A 16,728-nucleotide genomic window follows, 5' to 3' on the forward strand; every position below is an offset into this window, starting at 1 on the left:
CCTGTCCACAGCCTCCCCCACATCACCTCTCCCTCATGCCCCACCCATCCCGCCTATACTCCTTCGATCCTATCTCTCCCTCCTCCCTCACCACGACTGTCCGCAAACTCAAACCCACCACCTGCTCCCTTGATTCCATCCCCACCTCTCTCCTCATCTCCCAACTCCACCTTCTGGCCCCTCTCCTGTCCAATATCATCAACCTCTCCTTGTCCACCAGTTCAGTTTCCCACCCCTCTAAAAACAGACGTAATCACTCCCGTCTTGAAAAAACCTTCCCTGGATCTGTCCCTCCTCTCCAGCTACTGCCCCATCTCTAACCTCCCAGTCCTCTCCAAGGTCCTGGAATGAGTTGTCGCGTCCCAGCTCCACTCCTTTCTTTCTCGCCATTCTCTCTGAACCCTTCCAATCCGGCTTCCGCGCTGCCCACAGCACGGAAACAGCCCTGGTCAAAGTCATTAATGACATTCTGAACATCTGCGATGAGGGCTCCCTCTGCCTCCTTGTCCTCCTCGATCTCTCTGCCGCCTGCAACACTGTCGACTACTCCATCCTCATACACTGCCTCTCCACTTTACTCAATCTTTACAGATCTGCCCGCACTGTCACATCTGGCGTCCCCCAGGGCTCAGTCCTTGGCCCTCTCCTCTTTAATATCTACATGCTCCCCCTTGGTGACATCATCCGCAGACATGGGGTCAACTTCCATATGTATGCGGATGACACCCAACTCTATCTTTCTGCCTCCACCCTCAACTCCAGGACCACTGCTGCTGACATCAAGTCCTGGATGAGGGCAAATTTCCTACAGTTGAATGTGAACAAGACTGAGGCCCTCCTAATTGGCTCCCGCCAGCGCCTCAGCACCTTAGGCTCTGGCAGCATCAACCTCCATGGTTGCACACTTCAACTCACCAAACCAGTCAGGAACCTAGGTATCTTGTTCGACCCTCAACTGTCTTTTCTTAACCACATCCAAGCCGTGACCCACTCTGCCTTCCCTCACCTCCGTAACATCGCCCGACTCTGCCACCACCTCAGCCCTCAGGCCGCTGAAACTCTTGTTCATGCCTTCATCACCTCCCGGCTCGACTATGCAAATGCCCTGCTTGTCGGCCAACCCAACTCCTCCCTCCACAGGCTGCAGGTAATCCAGAACTCTGCAGCCCGTGTCCTCTCCTGCACCAAACTCCATGACCCCATCTCCCCCACTCTCACCCGACTCCATTGACTCCCTATCCTTCAGACGATCCAGTTCAAGATCCTGGTCCTCACCTACAAAGCCCTCCATGGCCTCGCCCGAACCTACCTCTGTGACCTCCTAAACCCCCACCAACCCGCCCGTTCCCTCCGCTCAGCCGGCTCTGGCCTGCTCCACGTCCCCCTACCCACTAGCCCCACCATTGGTGGGAGAGCCTTCAGCCACTCTGCCCCCAACCTCTGGAATTCCATCCCCCAGTCATTCCACCTCGCCCCCTCCTTAGCCTCCTTAGCTGAAGACCCTCCTCTTCAATCATGCCATCGGCCACCCCCCTTCCCCTCCCCTCCCTTCTCCCCCTCCGACCCCAGCTTGGGTCTGAAATGCTATACTCTGTCCAGCGCCTTGGGACGTCCTCCCGACGTGAAAGGCGCTATACAAATGTAATCTTGTTGTTGTTGTTAAATTAAAAAGTAAACCCAGAACAATACATGATGCACCAAGAGAGTAGAACAAGAGGACATTTATTGAGAATTGCAAAGGGAATTGCTGACGGACCTTATCCACAGCTTTGTCACATCCCTGCTGGATTTTTCCAGTGCACACTTTGCTGGTCTCCCTAGCTCTAACATTTCGCCCACAAAATATACAGTCAATTCACATTACAGTATATTCTATGAAGCACTTGAGATGTCTCAAAGACGTGATAAGGCACTGTGTCAAATGCAAGGATTATTATCCATAAACTTCAATTCGTCCAAAACGCAATTGCCCACATCCTCACCTGCAACAAACTCATTTCTCCATCTCCCTGGTCCTTGCCATGCTCCCGGTCACTCAGCAGATCGATTTGGAGTTCCTCACACTCATCTTCAAATCTTTTCACACTCTTAGTTCCTTCCTAACTTTTTGATCTCCTTCCTACTTCTTTGTTCATCTAACTTGGGTTTACTGTGTGACCCCCAGCCTACTCTCAGTGGTTGAACTTTCCAATTCTATGCTCCTAACTACTCAAACTCCCTCCCTCAACCCCTCCATCTCACCTCCTCTCTGTCTGTTATCAATTTCCACCTTAAACCTACATCTTTGACCAAGCTCCATCCCCCCATTACCTTCATCCTGCTTGGCTTCAAATATGATTCTACACAAAAGTTGTTGCTGTTGAAGGTCTGAAGACCACCCTCTTTGACTGTGCCTTTGGTCATCCTCCCACCCCCATGCCCATGCCCTCCACCCCTCGATTCCAACCCCAGCTCAGGTGCAAATCCTTGACTGTCTAGCACCTTGGGATGCCCCCTCCCAAAATAAAAGGAGCCATATAAAGATGATTTGTTGTTGCACTTAATGTCTGGATCAGATTGTCAGGAAGGGTGGATATGGCCAGAACACTCGACTCATTTAAAAATAAAGCTTGATGCTATGATTGGAAGATGGTAGGGTGGGTACTATTGAAAAATTATGGGTATCAAATGGGCCATATACCTTCTTCATGAAGACTTATCTTGTGATCCTGTAATTACTCCAAGATCCTAGTCTATTACCATACACTTGAATTAGGTACTGCTCATGGAAATCATTGTATACAAAGATAGGGATCAGAATTTGTGTGTGCCATTTTTTTGCTATTAACTATGAATAGTTGAGGTTTATGTATTTCCCAATTACCTTTAAGTCACTTTCAAGTTATGCACCAGTCTGTTCAGTGGTTAGAGCATCCTAGGCGAAACCTTGGCAGTTCAAGGTCATTTTTCACTACGACTGTTTGTGGGCAGCTGTCAAGGCAGCCTGGCTCATCGTCAGTACATGGAGAGGCAGACTGGGTCAGAAATTCTTCCCAATCGGAATTAGGAAGCTTGCCTAATGTTTTGCCCTGTTTGGGAATCGAACCTAGATCCTCTCGTTTGTGAGGTGAGTGCTCTAACCAATATGCTGCAGGGCTCCACAGCATTTTGAGATGCTACACAGCATAAAGGGCACTATATAAATGCAAGTTGTTGTGGTTGTTGATGACAGTGTAAAACACTCTCCTCAGAGCAATATGAAATAAATTCCTTATAGAATAATATGAAGCATGTGCCCAACCTAGGCAACATGAAATATATATTTCACAGATAATATGAAATGCCTGCAAAGTGAAATGTATTCCACAGCACAATTGGAAATGTGTTCTTCCCAGGACAAAGTGAGACATGATCTTCATAGGGCAATATGAAACATAATAATATGAAATATTGTAATATGCAAGATATATTCCCAGAACTATGCCAAACATGGGATTGTATGAAACATGTATTCCCCTGGGCAATGTAAAGCACGTTCTCCAATGTGGCAGTATGAAGCACATGCTGCAATAAGTAATAAGAGATGTGTATCTCCCAAAGCAATTGTAAATATGTGCTGTTTTGGGTAAAGGGAAACATATACAACCCTGGACAATGTGAGCCACATACTTTGCAGCGTAAAACATGTAACTTGAGAGGCTGTCCTCTAATGCAATCATTATTGAGCTATAGAACTTCCTCAGAGTGAGCCTAACAATAGAATGACTGTCATCTTTGTATTGCGATGTTTATCCTCAGGGAAATGTGCATATCACTACACTGTTCATAATCTTCACCATCTTCAGCAAAAAGAACTGTAAGATGTCATCAAAGGAGACGCTGTTTTATTTGCTATTGATGCCATTTCTATTGAGCATGGAACTCCTCTTCTGAAGGACAAGCAATAATAGAATTGCCAAAGGCAGACTCTGATGGAATGGTGTGTTTATCATCAGCACTAAGAAGATCAAGTCAATAACTTGAGGAGATTGACCATTGTGTTTCTCACTTCCTTCTACTTTTGCAAACTTTCCTCAGTTATAATCATTCAGCTCGTTTGCAGCTTGGCGTGCGGTTTATGGCATTTGCTCTTGTCCATAGATCTGAAATTTGTTGGGGGGGGTGGTTTCCAATGTTGCTCCCAGCCACAGCCTCTAGAGAAAAGGTAAGGTCACTGTGGGAAAAGGGCCAGAGGGGAGGGAGTTCAGATGAGTCAAGGACAGCGGAGAGGTACTGGGGCAATTGTTTCCAGTGGCGGAAGGAGATGGAAGTGGATTGGGTGGCAGGGATTGGGTTGGAGGAGTTAAAAGAGATTAAGTAATAGTCTGAGATGGCTTTATCTATGGTGGTGATGTCTGAAATGCTGAGGCGTCGAATAATCATTAGGTCAAGGGGATGATCATGGATGTGGGTGGTGGTGTTAAAATGGAGGAAGAGGTTGAGAGAGGAGGCAAGGGTGAAGAAGTCAGGAGAGTTGGAGCAAGAAGGGGTGAAGTGGAGGTTGAAGTTGCCCAAAAAGATCACAAAAGTAGTGTGGAAGATGTTTCATCTGCACTATTTCTAGGAGTCTTAAAACTGTGTTATTGGTATGAGATAGAAATGACTGAAAGAATTCCAGCCCCTTGGGATATCCTCCCGACATGAAAGGCACTCTATAAAGGTAATTTTGTTGTTGTTGTTGTATTGGTGTGTTTCACAAAATGAGTGCTTGGTTGATACAACAAATAAACTGACAATTATAAATTTTCAGTCTGTGTTCTTGGTATGAGATAGAAATGACTGAAAGAGTTACAAAACTTGTGCATGGGCAAAGATAGTTTACTTTTGCCTTCAGGTATGCAGCTTTGTTATTCTGAGTGCATTTCATTGAATGAGAATGAATGTGAATCTCCATTTTGCTTTGTGCAAACTGTTCAGGAATGAATACATGTGGTTTGGCATGTTGAGTTCAAAGGTGTGGCCACTCTGTTTAGCCTGGGAGTCAGCCAGCAGTGGAACTAACCACTCTCTTTCGCTTGGCCAGAATCAACCAACTTATTCTGTTTAGCCAAAATATAAAGTTGGGAACCTGAGAACAGAGGAACCAAAGTCACTTTTGTAGTTTAAGCTTAACAACTCATTTCATTACTGAGACAAAAAAATATATAATTTTGCATTAGTTCAATAAGCAGGGTTACAATCAGCAGGATTACATTAGCATTATGCTATTATTAATAATAATAATCCTTGCCTTATCACGTCTTCGATTATACTATCATAGTTATTATGCTATTATACTCACATGTAGTATGTCACAGTGGTGACAATATCAAAGTTCATAGGCAGCAGACAAAATTCTCTTGGTTAGAGAACACTGATGATAGCAAGCTTGAATCTTTTCCAGCTGTTCCTCTTTCTTCTGAAATTACTTGAATCTTGGATGCGCCAAATGTCTTGAATCTCAGAACCTCGGGGGTGTTCCGCCTTCCTGGATGAATAAACAATGCACTGGCTCTCACAACAACTCCAACTGTGCAGATTAGCTATACTTCTTTATATCATGGTTCTTTACTTCAGGATGTGATCAGTGAATGTCAACATGTTTTCACCGATTATTTTAATCATGTCAGCCTCGGGTTGACTCTGATCAAAGTGAAGTTCCAAACAGTAGCAATTAATTCACAACACAACAATAACTAATTCACTTCTTCTTTCTTAGCCAATTATACCTTCAAAATACAATACACAACATATTGACATCTTCTCAAAGCATATTATCCAGCATTATACTAGCTATCCCATTACACATGTTACCTTTAGATAGAAGTTCTGCAATTCAGCTGAATTTAATTAAAACAACATTTTACAACAACAACAACAAGATTCCATTTATAGAGCGCCTTTCACGTCGAGAGGACGTCCCAAGGCACTGGACAGTTGGGTCAGGACCCGAGCAGGGGGGAAATGGTCAGGGTGAGGGGAGGGAAGGGAAGGAGCGAGGAGGGGGGAAATGGTCAGGGTGAGGGCAGGGAAGGGAGGGGGCGAGGAGGGGGTAGAGAGTTGAGAGGGGAGCTAAAGGCCTGGTCAAAGAGAAAGGTTTTGAGACCGGCCTTGAAGGAGGAAAGGGAGGAGGCGGCGAAGGCACTGGGGGATGGAATTCCAGAGCCTGGGGGCTGAGAGGCTGAAGGCCCGGCCACCGATGGTAGGGCGGTTGGGGCGGGGGATGTGGAGCAGACCGGAGCCAGAGGAACAGAGGGTACAGTCAGGTAGGTAGGGGGATAGTAGGTCAGAGAGGTAGGAGGGAGCAACGCCGTGAATGGCCTTGTAGGTGAGGATGAGGATCTTGAATTCGATCCTCTGGGGGATGGGAAGCCAGTGGAGGCGAGTGAGGGTGGGAGTGATGTGGTCGCGAATTTTATGAACAAGATTGCAATTCTGCAAGCCATTTTGACACCTGCTTATGAGTATAAGCATCCTTCATGTAATTAAAACAACATAATTGTGATTCTGCCCATCAGTTCGACACTAGCTAAACATAACCATACTTAATGTAACTAATTTTTTTTTAATAATCCACTCCTGATCTGATCACATTTTAATTATTAATTTCTGATCACAACAGGCACCTTAGCCAACGCTAACAATTAAGTGCCAACTTTTTTTAAAAAAAAAGCCATGTTCTGTGATTTACAACATCAGCCGATCAAATAGTGCAAGATTATTCCACTATTTGGTGAATTAGTAACTAGGAAGTATAAATTTAGGATTTTCAGTGAAATATTGAGGGGAAACCTTTTCACTTGACGGTTATTGGAACCCGAATACTCTGCCATATTGCACTGTATTTCAGACTACAACAATATTTAAGAGTGAGGTTGAATAAGCATTAGAATGGAATGATATGGGAAAAGAGCAAGGAGTGGCTTTAGAGAAGCTAGCTCCACTGAAGGACCTAGCTTTGGAATAGCATAGGCGTCACAGAGTCTATGGACCCGTGGAGTCCTGTAGCATAGTGGTTAAGTGCGATTGCCTCCCAAGCAAGAGGAATCAGGTTCAATTCCCTGGCGGGTTGAAATCTTAGGCAACTTTCCTTACTCCACACTTTTCTGTTTACCTAGATGTAAGTAGGAACTCGGTTGTTAGTCGATTAGCGGATCGCTTTCCGGGGGTACTGAAAAAAAAGTAATTTAAAATGTGGTCACTCAATCCACGATTGTTGTGGGACTCTGCTGTGTGTAATTGCCTGTCACATTTTGCCTACAAAATACACAGTCAATCCAATTAACAATATATTCTGTGAAGCACTTTGAGATGTCTCAACAACATCATAAGAGGCTATATCAAATGAAAGGATTATTATTATTAATATGGACTAAATAACCTCCTTCTGTGCTGTAATATATATTGTAACCTGGAGGCTTGTTGGCCAGGAAAACTCCCTTTTCGTTTTGAATAATGCTTAGGATCTTTACAATCCATTCGTTGTTGATCAGGCAGGCAGGACCTCAGTTTAAGATGGAACTTCTAACATTCTGCATCTTATTTTTTTGGGGGCATCTGGTCAGGTGGTCTGTCACATGCAGAAACCCATTACAATGCTTAAGAATATCCAAACCAGATTGAGAGTTTCACAAATGTATGCCATCTAAACATGGAAATTTCTCTGTCTGGAAACAAATATGCATTTTCTCTCACATCCTGCTTGTCTAATTCTAGAATATTAGGTGCAGATTGGCAAAAGGCAAGGACTAGGGATTCCAGAGTGTGTATTGGAGTACTGCTGGAGTGTTACCAGTTAAAACTGTATAACATGTAATTGTTTGCCAAGCTTCCCACTGCTTGTCCATCTAGGACCACCCTATCCATTAGGGCTTTAGTATGCAAGATTAACAGGAGCTGAGTGGGAACAATCTCTGTTCCGAGACTGTCTCGTCAAGTCCTGCTGACAAGCTACGCTGCCTGGTCTTTCATCAGCAAAGCCCTGGAGCACTGCGGACCAAGACCACGCTAGAGGGATGACTTGATTCCGATATTATGTTGCCAAACACATTGTCTTGCAATCAGTTCAACTCCAAGGAGACCGAGCTTACCTCCCTGCACTGCACTGTAATGCCAGCATAGACAATGAGCTCAAGTCCCAACTGGAAGAAGTGTGTTACAGTGCCGACTACGCATTGTGATTTCTCTCTCAAAGACAGAGCTGCAAAACAGTGTGGCCATCACAAGGCTTGATGGATCAGAATATAAATTAGAGAGAAGGGAAGAGAGAATATGCTGGAGGCTAGAGAGGGGAATTAGGATGGATGCAGTACTCATGTGGAGTATAAACACCAGCACAAACAAGTTAGATGAATGACCTGTTTTGGTGATGTAGATTCTGTGTATGTATTGTATGGAGGATATTGCTACAAAGTTTCACATAAAGTATATTAATTAAGATAGATGTGCTCATGAGCAAACCTATGAGAGTCGAACTTCCTGTGTCCTTTGATTCACAAATCATGAAGCAATATCAACATGGCAATGGCCAAAAGGTGTTCCCTGGGCAAACAATGAATAATAATAATATCAATAATTTTGTTAGCCAGGACATAATGCCAGGGGATTTTTAATGTCCACCTGAACAGACAGATTGGTTTAATTTAACATTGGTTTAATGTCTCATCTGAAGGATAGCACCTCCAACAATGCACCTCGTCTCCAACACTGCATTGACGTGTCAGCTAAGACAATGAGCTAAAAATCCTTTGTTTTACTTTGTTTTTATTGTTTTGGCACACCACAATTTCATGTTCTAAAACACCGATATGGTTAAAAAATAGGAGTGGTTTGGAATTAATTATTGCTATTAAGTTAAAACTGTTTCTAACTATTTCTAACTACAACGCTATATGGTTTCATACTATATTTATCTTCAGAACCTTATGCCAGCTGCATTATTTTACCCTGCCTCCAACTGTTTTTGAAGAGTAAGGAGTTAGCATGACTGCTTGTGGAGCCATAAGTCCCACTGTTATACTTGACATGGGAGTGCTCAATCTTAAATATTTTCCATCCTTGTTAACCAGTGTTTAACCATAAACAAAACAGCTAAGAGTTATATTCTCTCTTTTATAAAAATGCTGAGTTGCCTCAGAAACCTTGACTTGAGGGAAGTTTTCAGTTTAAAAAATGGATTTGTTTTGCAATATTGATCTTGCGATTGAAGGTAACAGTTCAATATTTTTGCCTAACCTGATTTACAATCTTCTGTACCTTGCTTTCAATAGTGCTTATTTAATAGGAGAGGTCAGACAGGACCAGTCAAATGGAACACCATTGTCTTAGCCTATATATTGTCTTTCTTTGTCTTATATCATCATACATTTTTACCTGTAGTTTGCACACAGCAAGCTCAAATGTCTCGTCCACTACCCCAGGCAGCCTGAGTTGCTATTTTCTCCTGCCTGCTCGCCAGAGATAAGTGAAAGTCCACAACTATAACATGAAAGTCGAGAAGCCGAACTTTGAAATAAAGGCACGTGAGCTAATTGACCCAGGCTCAGTTGTTTCTAGGTTGCCAATGATTCTGTAAACTTCATGCTGTGTAAATGGGAAAATAGTTTACTGAAGTGGTTGGTCAGGGTATTATGGAGCCACTTCTGAGTGAAGAAGCCCTGCAACATCCTTATATGAACTTGCCATTGTTTTCAGCATAGTGGTGAGTTTAAACTCAGCTCAGGTATCGGAGTACTTCAATTATTTTCTTTGAGATCGACACCCATCAAGAGACATTCAGACTTTAGTGCAGTGAAAATCAGATACTGAGAGGAGAGTCCCAAACTGTTTGCAGTCATCAAAGCAAAATAAAGGGGTAAAGGTATCATATGAAACTTACGTCTTAAACAAATTACATGCAAAGGATCCATTCAATGGATGATTCAATGGTTCACAGTGCAAGGGTTAAATGCACTTCATTTACGATTACATTTCATGAAGAGGAAACAGTATATTCTAAACGTGTAAGCACATTTGTGTAATTTTGTGTTTTGTTTAACTTAAATTACTGAATGAATGATTAAATGGGCTGTGGTACAAACATTTCTATGCATGTTTTTCTAAGTATAGGTAAGTGAAATCCAATAGGCCTGAAATGATCCAAGCATACATTTGCTGCTAAACTAGCTGCATAATATTAGGACTTGTGACAAGATTGAAATGGGTTCACTAGATTACAATTAAAGATGTATGTGCCGTTCTAAAAACAGTTTTTTAAAAACAGTCTTTTCCCAAGTACATCTTCCACTTTTCTAACTAGGCATCTCTAAACTTTATAAATGTTGTGATGCAGAAAATTTTGCCCCAAAAATACACAGTCAAGCCACTTTTCAATATATACTGTGAAGCGCTTTGAGATGTCTCAACAACATGATAAGGCACTATATCAAATGCAAGGATTGTCATTAGTATTAGATATCAGAGCTAGATGATCAATGATCTAGATGAGGACATCGAAGTTAATATATCTAAATTCGCGGATGACACAAAACTAGGAGGAAGTGTCAACACAGAGGACGACATAAAAAAAATGCAGCAAGACATAGGTGATTGGACAGGTAGGTGGCAGATGAAGTATAGTGTACGGAAGTGCAAAGTCATCCACCCAGGTAGCAAAAACAGTAGAGCGGGTTATTTTTTAGAAGGGGAGAGATTGGAATGTGTGAGACACACCATGGTAAGACCACACCTGGAATACTGTGTGCAGTTTTGGTCTCCTTATGAGATGTACTTGCTTTGGAGGGGGTGCAGCGTAGATTTACTAGGTTAGTGCCAGGGATGAAGGGGTTGAGTTACGAGGATAGGCTGACCAATTTGGGCCTATATTCTCTAGAATATAGAAGAATTAGAGGGGTTCTTATAGAAACCTATAAGATCATCAAAGGGCATGATAGAGTAGATAGTGGGAGATTGTTTCCCCTGGTTGGAGAAACTAAAACCAGGGGTCACAACCTTAAAATCAGAGGCCAGCCCTTTCGCACAGAGTTGAGGAAGAACTTCTTCACTCTAAAGGGTGGTGAATGTACGTAACTCACTACCCCAAAGGGCTGTTGACTCTCAGTCCTTGAACATATTCAAGACTGAGATAGATAGATTTCTTATTGCAAAAGGGATTAAGGGATATGGGATAAGGCAGGGTCAGGTTATTAGCTGGAGTTAGATTAGAAGATCAGCCATGATTGAATGGCGGGGCAGGCTCGAAGGGCCGAATGGCCTACACCTGCTCCTACATGTTATGTTATGTTACGTTAGCTTCAAAGAAGCACCCTGTTCCAGATGGGTGGCAACTAAATATACTGTACACTGGACAACAACAACTTGCATTTATATGGTGCCCTTCACGTAGGGTATTGTCTCAGAGCGCTTAACAGAGGCAGAGCTTGTTGTCAAGCACACCAACTTTATTTTGTCAAGTTAGCATAGACGTTGCTAGAAGATACTAACAAGTTAATAAGTGCTGTCAATTAAAGTATTTCTTTGCCGAATTTAGCACAGTGACATTTAGCAGGATTGTGAATTGCTTTTATTTTCACGTTCTTTCACTTTTTCTCCCAAGTATATTTTCTCTCTGAATGTTATGTTATACATACATCCTGAGAGCTTTGTTACCGCCTCCAATGCTCCGGTAGGAGAAAAATCAGCACTGGTCCACTTCTGAATGCTATCTTGAGTCAATGCAGGAAGACATGTATGGACAGAGGACAGTATCTGTCATGGCTGCAATGTTTCCCAGTCAAATACCTGCACCATAAAATGCCCAGTGTCTGTGGAACTGTATCCCAATAGAAGGAAAACACAGTCAAAAGGCCATTCACAAGAAGAGAAAGAGAGGGGGAAAAATAAAACATAAATCCAGTTAAAAATCTAGCAGTATGTCGATCACCTGGTTCCACTGTTGCTCCTGGAAAATGCCCTTTATTGGAGTTCAAATGAGAACAACAGACACTGTTGTTGACACAAAGCTGTACACTTCTGAAGGCACACAAAATGGAGCTTGAAATTTGACATCTTTCTAAGTTTCAAAGATGAATCAAAACAGGAAGGTTGAAAGTTTAAATAAACACTCATAATTTGCAATTATACTCCATAGGTATTTTTGTTAAGATAGAATGCCTCTTTCAGGTTCATAGCCAAAGCACCAGTCCGGTATACTATGAACATAGAAATGTTAAGACAAAATATGGGGACTAGACTCCAATAACTATAGAAGTCGGATTGTTATTTGTTGAGAAATTGACAGCACAGACATATACACTTCATTGTTCTATCAAGGTATAGTTTCTGATAGTGTTGAATAGATGAAAGGTCCCTTTGAAACTAAATACGCAATATTGAAGACATTTGCAATTGACATCTGAACTGTAAGGGCTAAATCTGGAAACTGATCACCCTCTGAGGTCACCCACAAAGAAAGATGAACAAGAGAACATATTGGAGCTCTGGCAATATGTTTCTTGTTTAACAAAACCAGCTGCTTCAGTTTCAAAGCAATTTTAAGATATGTTTTTATGGCATTAATATTTTTACACCGTTTGGATAATATTATTGAAACATTTTTATGATAGTCATCTGACTGTTCCCTTTCTTGCTGATAAATGTAGTCAGTTGTTTGGGGCAGTCGGTCGGATCTTGGTTTGAATTCTGGTCGGTCCCCTCAACTATACATTCTTTCAAGATCAATTAAAATAGTGATTTATCTTTAAAAAAATGTATATCTCCCAGAAGGGGGAATGGAATGTAAGCATATTTTTCCTGTGGCTCAATCAATAACTGAGGAGACACACACCTGGCAAAAGCCAGGCAGAACCACAGTAATCCAAAGCAGACGTTGAGGTGTCAGATTGGCTTAGTTGATAGTTCTCTCTCCTGTTGCTCAAAAGTTTATGATTTTAAACCCCATATTAGGGTTTGAGCTCATTGTTTAGGGTGACCCTCTAGTAAAGTCATTCTTCCCACCTCACAAAATCATCCAGGCCGGCACTAACTGCTGGTGGTCTTAATTGGCTAAATGGGAAGTTCAATAAGGTAGTGTACTGGTAAATCGCACAGTTTAGCTGATTTAAATTCCATCAGTAACCACATTGTGTACATTTACACCCCTAATGGAAGGACCGATGTTCTTTTTACATTCAGACTGCGCAAATTATACAAGGCATAAAAATTCACAACCCATTTTCCTGAAGACTGAATGGACAATTCTGTTTTGTCATGTCGTTGTGCCAATATAATAGCATCCAACATCTACACTACTGAAGCCTTTCTGCTTGGGATTACAGTTCTTAATACATCAACTTTCATCCTGAGTGTTTATGGCAACTCCACTCATAGAATCTGGCATGTAAAGTAATTGTCTATGTAAGAACTCTTTGTTAACCAATGGCTCGTCAAGGTCCCAAAACATGCCTATCAGTCTGTTGTCTTATCTCCAAAACATCTCAGTTGGCGCATTTCCTCCATACGAATTTCAATGTACCCTTTGGAATTCCAAGCAGCAGCATTTTATAAATTCACACAAATCATACGTAGTTGATTCCTTTTTATACACTTTGTCTGGCATTACTCACCAAAATGAAAATCTTCTCTCCGTGGATGCAAGAACAATAACAAAGTTACATTTGTATAGTGCCTTTCAAGTCGTGAGGACATCCCAAGGTGCTGAATTAGGACATCCCTAATGCAAAGATAATGCATTACCTTTGCAAACATTATTTTAGTTTCTAGTACATTAACCTTATCTCAGTGTATTCTTTTAATCCTTTCACTGAAGATACCATTCAAATTCATCTGTTACCCATATCAATTGATTTTAGTTGGTCCCCAGACATTAATGCAGCAACAAAGAATGTAATAAAGCAATGGAGTCTATGGCAAGTAGGTCATTGATTCTAAGTATGTGAAAACTTATGAAGGAAATTCAAAGAATAAAAGATAAATAAAAACCAGGACCCAACACACTAGCAAATAAAAAGGTGCATTTTTTTTCAAAATGATGTGGCTTAGTTGGTAGCACACTTGTCTTCAGACAGAAAGGAGGTCACCAGCATGGTGGATAAGAGAGTGTCTATGGATATCGTCTATGCGGACTTCCAGAAGGCATTTGGTAAGTTTCCGTACAAGAGGTTTTTAGCAAATTAGTATTTATTATTACTATTAGCTTTTGGTTATTAGCATTTTCCCGCTTCCACTCCCTCCCTCTCTGGTAAACGTCCTCCCGTGGCAGTGGCAGGAGCTGGCGGTTGGGAGGACGCAGCATGGAGAGTGAGTGGGGGGGGGGGGGGGGCAGGAGTGGGGGCAGCGAGAGTGAAGGAGAGGGAGAGAGAGGGAGAAAGGGGGAAGATTATGGGAGAGAGAGTGGAGAGAGAGTATGTGTGAGAGAGAGGTAAGAAAGGGGGAGTGAGGGAAAGAAATTGAGAGAGAATGTGAGAGAGCGAGAGAGAAAGAGTGTGTGAGAGAGTGTGAGGGGGGCGAGGGAGTGAATGTGAGGGAGAGAGGGAGCGAAAGAAACAGAGAGAGGGAGATTGAGAGAGGGTGATTGAGAGAAGATTTGAGCGGGGATAGAGAGAGTATGTGAAGTCAGTGGGGGAATGAGAGAAAGTAATTGAGAGAGGGAGAGATTGTGTATGAGAGAGAGGAGGAGAGGGGGAAGAAAGTGATTGAGAGGGAGTGGGACGGGCCCAGTGGGGGGACATGGTGCAGGCTGGAGCCTGCTGAGCGGAGGGAGCACACAGGTTGATAAGGGGTTAGCAGGTCACAGAGGTAGAAAGTGGCAAGGCTGTGGAGGGCCAAACACCAACTTGTTTCATGTCCTCCCCCACTCCAACACCACCTGCTCCACCATCTCCATTTGGCCCCCCCGACTGAGCTCCATTCTTGGAGTCCTGCCAACTCCTTCCCTCCCCTCTTTCAAGACACGTCAAAACCTAACTCATTGACCACCCTTTTGGTCATCTTTTCCCCTCCCTATCCCACTTCTGTTGGCTCCCAACCCCAGCTCAGATGCTCAGCCAACGGTGTCAAGGTATCCTTCCAACATGAAAAAGGTGCTGTGTAAATGTTGTTATATTTCTGGAAGGGAACCACAAAATATTGCCTATGCAGCCTGCGGATCTTTCTCAAATAGGGAATTTGGCCCGAGGCAGCCATAAAGTTGGACCACCCTGATCTAGACTAATGCTCCAGTGCAGTATGGGGGGGATGGGCAGTATACATCACATGTTTGAATTGAAATCCTTTGAATTAGATGTTAAACCAAGGCCATTTCTGTCTCTAAGTAGACATTAGAGATCCCATGACACTATTCAAAGAGAGAAGAGTTTCTTCTTGTGTCACTTGTTTATTGTTTTTTGTGGGACATTCCTGTGTATAAATTGACCGGTGCATTGCCTACAAAATACACAGTCACTAAAGTAGATCTCATAAAGCTCTTTGAGACATCTTCCCATCATGAAAATCACTATTACCAAATGTGAGGATTATTATTATAAAACAATATTTGAACTAATAACCCTTTGATCTATGTAGCTTAGAGATGCAACAGATAATACATTCACTTCGTAGGCCATTGAAAAAGCTAAACATGCAACATTTAATCCTTTTTTGAAATGACAAGAAAACCCCAAGAGTTAAAAATGTGACTTGTGATATGATAATCACATCATTAGTGATAATTATTCCACTCAGTCAAACATTTCGATATCTGATGAACAGCCCTTCCCACGCCCAACTTTATCAAATGGATAAACATTTGTTTAAGTGTTGGATTGCAGGATACCACCTTAAATTACACCTTTAAAATCCCCCCAAATTCCTCTGGCAACTCTTAAGAAAATAATGATAAATGAATCGTTGCATTTGTATGGTTCCTTTCACGTCGGGAAGACATTTCAAAGTGTTTGGCAATATTTTACAGTAAAGTTCAGCAAGTGTGTATTTTGTAGGCAAACACAGCTGCCAATTTGTACACAGCAATAGAATCAGAGAAGTGTTCAGCACAAAAGGAGGCGATTCTGTGGTGGTTCTCAAAGCAAGGTGTTCATTCAATCCCTACGTTTACTCATACCCCTTGAAGCCCCAATGTCCCACAGAGTTTTATATCTTGGTTGAAAGAGATCAGCTCAATTTAGTTTTGTGCTTTAATTAACTGCAGATTAATTCACTGGTTAAGAAATCCTGCTAAGTTAGTGAGTTGTTGATCCAGTAGCTTAGGCACTAAATTAATCAGTACAATATGAGTGTTTATACTGCAACACCAAACGCCTGAAACAATTACTGTTCAAGTGACCTTTCTTGCTCTAATATTAGCTAATAAAAGTTTTATTTTGCTTTCCCATTGTATGTTCTTTTTATAAGTTAGCACACTTAATCTGAGAGGAAATATCAAGTCAGAGCCAAATTCTTCTTTTATTATATTCCATTTTGTGCTATTTCATCGCTTAGTTTAGGCCATGTAACTGGAATTTTTGACTTTCGTAGTACACAGGAGGGAAAATATGAAGCCTGGTACTAAATCTAGTAAGTTTGTGTTTCGGTGTAAACTGTAACCGGAAATCAGCAGTTATTCAGTGTTTAAGAAATTGTTAATTTCCAATTTTCTCCCCTTTAAAATGCAGCTGTAAAAACATATACTGTAGTACCAAAATGTTAAACAGGCAAATTAAACTAGTTCGCTCTCTGCTGAAGGCAATCAAATGCAAT

This window comes from Callorhinchus milii, unplaced genomic scaffold (assembly GCF_018977255.1).
Source record: "Callorhinchus milii isolate IMCB2004 unplaced genomic scaffold, IMCB_Cmil_1.0 Scaffold2, whole genome shotgun sequence".
Classification (NCBI taxonomy): domain Eukaryota; kingdom Metazoa; phylum Chordata; class Chondrichthyes; order Chimaeriformes; family Callorhinchidae; genus Callorhinchus; species Callorhinchus milii.